The following is a 5,056-nucleotide window of genomic DNA, read 5'->3' as shown; positions in this document are numbered from 1 at the left end:
ATGGAAATTGACAGGAAAAAGAAGAGATGATCGCTGGAGCATTGGTCTTGAATAGATGAAAGAGGATAGGATTCAGTGCACCACCAGAGAACAAGGCTTTCAAGAAAACATAAACATTCTCCATGGTAATTGGAGGGAAGTAGGTTATAAGGATATGGATGTAGGTAGGATGGTGTGCACGATGGTGGGAGTTTGGGGAATTCTTTCCTAAGCATTTCTATTTGTTACTAACTATATAGTGATTATTTAAAATGTAAACTCAGTCAAATTTAGGGTTCCAGCCTTTCCCTTCTTTTTCCTTTGATGACATCTAAGTTCTTTAGAGTTTAAATTTACCGTGATCTAAGGAGAAGGAAGAATCTGGTCTGTGATAATCTTCTGTTTCTGCTAGACATTAGTCACTTTCACATCTGCTTCAATATCTGGAATCCTCATATCATGACTTCCAGCTTTTACAGTCTGTGTTTATGGTGCCTCCCTACCCTCAGGCCACCTGGCCTTGCAGCCACTTCTGGGGTCGAGGAAGACTCATAGAACTGTCACAGGTTCTTTTTTCCCACATCTATAGAGTTTTTGCTGAATTGTTATGTATTTCTGGTACAAGGATTCTCTTAAGGAAACTGGCCGTCTTTCTGGGCTTTACTAAGGAAGCAAAATACATATCTGTCTTTAGAATCTCCCAAACCTATTTGAGGTTTCTATTGTCATTTCACATAGGGCTGAGCCTGGGGGAACCAGAGTGTAGGCTCCCTTCTCTGAGACTCACATCAGTGGCTAACTTCATTGCTCTTCTTTCCATCCTCAAATCTTCAGCCTAACTTTCAAACATGGATCTTCTCTCATTATGTCTTCTTCTCAATTCTGTTGTCTTGATATGGACTTTGTGCTGAGAACTTCATGTTTCTACTTCTTAATAGGAAATCTTTTCTCTCTTTCAAAAAACACTCACACAACCATACCAACAAAACAAAACAAAAGAAACGTTTGTAGGCTTTCAAGGTTACTATTTCAGGGAATTAAGAGCTTCCCTCCCCATATCAAACATCAAGGTGGAAAGGAAGATGCTCTGTTTCCATGCATCTTACTGATATTCAATCACGACTAGTCCAATTAAGAGCTTCCCTCCCCATATCAAACATCAAGGTTTCAGTTTAATGGTAGAAGAATAAAGGAATTCCCAAGAACAAAAATTTGTTGAGAGATATTTAAAATGTTATTCTACCCATGTATTATTAAGACACACATTTCCCCACAGTTATTCTCTGGTAATGGTGTATGAATATCTACTTCTAAAAGACCAAAACAAGTATTTTAGAATGTCCTAGAGGCATGAGTGACAGAATAGGAAAAGGTAGGCTCCAAAAAGAATGCAGATTGAGATTTAAGGTGGAAAGGAAGATGCTCTGTTTTCATGCATCTTACTGATATTCAATCACGACTAGTCCGTGGAGTGGCAAATGTGAAGGGCGTGATTTTAAATGTCGTGAACTCATCAAGAAATGGACTGGGTTCCTTTGGAATCACATTTTATTTCGGCCTTCCTAAAGCAGAGAAAGCAGTTATATCACCCTTCTGATATTGTGAGGGAATTTACCAAACTTGCCATTTGGTGCTGCTGATCCTTTTAATGTGTATTCACGTGGTGTGACTCAGCATCATATTAATATCAAAATATGTACTGTCTAATTTACACATTTTTTTGTAGGCAAGAAGAAATAACTTCTGGGCTTAAAGTCAATTTAACAATATTTTATTAAAAAGGAATGATGTCAGAGAGCTTGTTTTAGAGAGTGTACTAAAAAATGACAATTCACTTTTAAATTTAGGGTGTAATTTCGGTATCATTTCTCTTCATACATAAATATTAGCTCTATCAGCATATTTATACATGCATATGATGTTACTGGTTGTATTATACTTATGCAGTAGTATGTGTCATAAGACATATTTATGTAGATGCCCTAAAGTTATGAAATCTTGGAGGACACTGGAAGCATAAATCAGTCCAGTGCTTCAAGATATGTTGCCGAATAGTGGAGGAGGTAGTCTCTCCTAGAGAATTCACTTGAATATTCTGTCCTAGAGGCAGCTTTTGTTTCTTAGGTACTTGCTTGATTTTAGGACTGATTCTTTTACTGCAGAAGCGCTTGGAATACTATCTGGTTGAAAATTGTCAGAGCAACTTTTCTCAGGGTATTTAAAACTGCTTATGTGAAGATTCTTTATAATGTATGTAACTGAAAGACACATTTGAGAGTGTCCACTATTTATTCTTATACATACATCCATTTAAGACAAATGTCTCCAAAAATAATTTGCATATGCCAAATGTATGCATTTTTTTACTCAATGCTACACAGTTATGGGTTATAGCCTATACCTGAAATGCCACCTCTCTTTTCTATATCCATATAAATCCTTCTCTGAGGCCCCCATTCATCTTCTCCAGGAAGCCTTCTCTGATTCCATTAGCCCACAGTGATTTCTTTCTCTGATCTCCCGGAGCATTTACTATCTGCCTCACCCCTTTTGTTTTTCCTGTTTAGGCTTTGTAACCAGTCCTATTTCTATGGCTATTTAACTTGTTCTCTTTTTATGTCATGTCTCTTCAACTGGATTGCAGGCTTTTTGAGATCACGAGTCAAGTACAATAAATTTTCATGTTTCTTACATTGTTTAGCACATGATGAATGCTCACACTATAAGTGAATGAATGAAGCAAACATCAATTTCATACACCACCAACAAGAGGCTGTGGACACATGTGGTCTATGAACTAAGATTAGTATAAGATATATGTTTTCAGAAGATTATGGACTCTCAGGATGAGAAGGCACTTCGAGGGTCACCTAATTTATCCAGCACCCTGATGTGCAAATCTCCTCTGCAGGGCAGACTTGTTACCCTTTAGATGGAACATCTCCCATGATTCAGAAAGAATATCTTAAGCAACATGGAATTTTCAGGTATTATAGTAAAATGGTTTAGCATGGTAAATTTTCAACCAGATTGTCTTGGTTCAAATCCACTTCTTCTTACTGTTTTTGGGGCTTTGAACAAGTTCTTTAGTTTTAGTTTCTTTACCCATAAAACTGGGATGATTTTACAAACTCACAATTTTTTATTTGTAATTCTAAAATTTTAAATCTGTGAAAGCTCAAAGTTTTTGTAACTCATTTGCCAGGAAAATCTGCCACATCTTAACTTAAGAAGAATCTAGCTAAAATGAATATGTGGTTGCTTAGAGTCTTCGTGTACCCACCAACTGGTAAATATCCACATGTTTCTCTGCAGAAATATTTACATATTTGGCTATGGAATGCTGCCCCAGATCCTGCTAGGAGTGCTAATGTAGTATATGTACTCCATTAATTTTCTGAAAAAATTCTGAATGTGAAAATATATTGGTTTCCAAGAGGTTCAGATAAGGATCAGGGACCGCTATTACCTACTCACAGGATTGTTATGAGAATTAAATGAGATAATAGTTGGGAACCATTTAACACAGTGCCTCTCATCCAATAAACCCTTAATAAATGTTAGCTAATGTTATTGGTACTTACATTTTAAATTAATCACATGAGACTTTTTGTGAAATTTTTTTTTCTTTCAACATTTTACGTTTAGTATCTGTAGTAGTACTACTGCTATTTTTTTTATTCCCTAATGAACAAGTGATTTTCCCAGGAAGCTAGACTTTAAAACATCTTTTAAAAAATGAAGTTTTATTCATGATTGGATTTTTATTATTGACTCATTTCAGAAGAGCCCTTGGGAATGTATTCATTCTAATTCATTTATTTGTCAATGGATATTGGGTAGTTTGTTTGTTCCTGGTGATGTGACATTAAACAAACAGACATTGTCCCTGCCTTCATACAGCTTACAGTCTAGTGGAAACTAATTAGTGTTATTCTTTGTTGACTTATTTTTTCATCTATTCAACAAATAATTATTGGGTCTTATTACACACAAGGCAGTGTTCTAGGCACAGGGCATATAGCAGTTACCAAGGCAGACAAAGTCCTTACCTCCATAAAATTTATTATTTTTTAGTGGGAAGAGATAGATTATTATAAAAAAACAATATTTTCAGACGAAGATAAATTCAATGAAGAAAATAATACAGGCTGATGTGCTAGAGAGTGACTTGGTGTTTACAAGTGTGGAACAACTTTAAATGGGGTTGTCAGAGAAGGCTTGGTGAGGAAATGATATTTGAATCGAAACTATGTATTGGGTATAGATTTGACTGAATGTAACAGAGAACCAAAAAATGACAGAGGCCACCATAGCAATAAGAGAAGAAAGAGAAATGACAGGCATCCAAATTGGAAAGGAAGAAGTAAAACTCTCGTTATTTGCCGATGACATGATACTATACATAGAGAACCCTAATGATTTCATCAAAAAATTGTTAGATCTGATTAATGAATTCAGTAAAGTAGCAGTTACACAATAAATATTCAGAAGTCAGTGGCATTTTTATACACCAATGATGGACTTTCAGAAAAAGAAATTAAGAAAACAATTCCATTTACAATTGCACTGAAAACTATAAAATACCTGGGAATCAAATTAATCAAGAAGGTAGAAGACCTGTTTTCAGAAAATTATGTCATTGAAAAAGGAATCAAAGAAGATACAAATCAATGGGAGCATATACCCTGTTCATGGGTAGGAAGAATCAATATTGTTAAAATGGCCATACTACCCAAAACAATCTATAGATTCAATGCAATTCTTATCAAAATACCAATAGCATTTTTCAGAGAGCTAGAACAAATAATCCTAAAATTTATATGGAGCCATAAAAACCCTGAATAGTCATGGCAATCTTGAGAAAGAAGAACAAAGTTGGAGGTATCATACTACCTGATATCAAACTATACTACAAGGCTACAATAATCAAAACAGCATGGTACTGGCATAGAAACAGATACGTTGATCAATGGAACAGAATAGAGAGTCCAGAAATAAATCCACACCTATATGGTCACTTAATATATGACAAAGGAGGTAATAATATATCATAAGGTAAAGATAGTCTCTTCAG

The sequence above is a fragment of the Pteropus alecto genome, unplaced genomic scaffold (assembly GCF_000325575.1).
Source record: "Pteropus alecto unplaced genomic scaffold, ASM32557v1 scaffold25, whole genome shotgun sequence".
Lineage (NCBI taxonomy): Eukaryota > Metazoa > Chordata > Mammalia > Chiroptera > Pteropodidae > Pteropus > Pteropus alecto.
Note: the sequence above shows the minus strand (reverse complement) of the source record.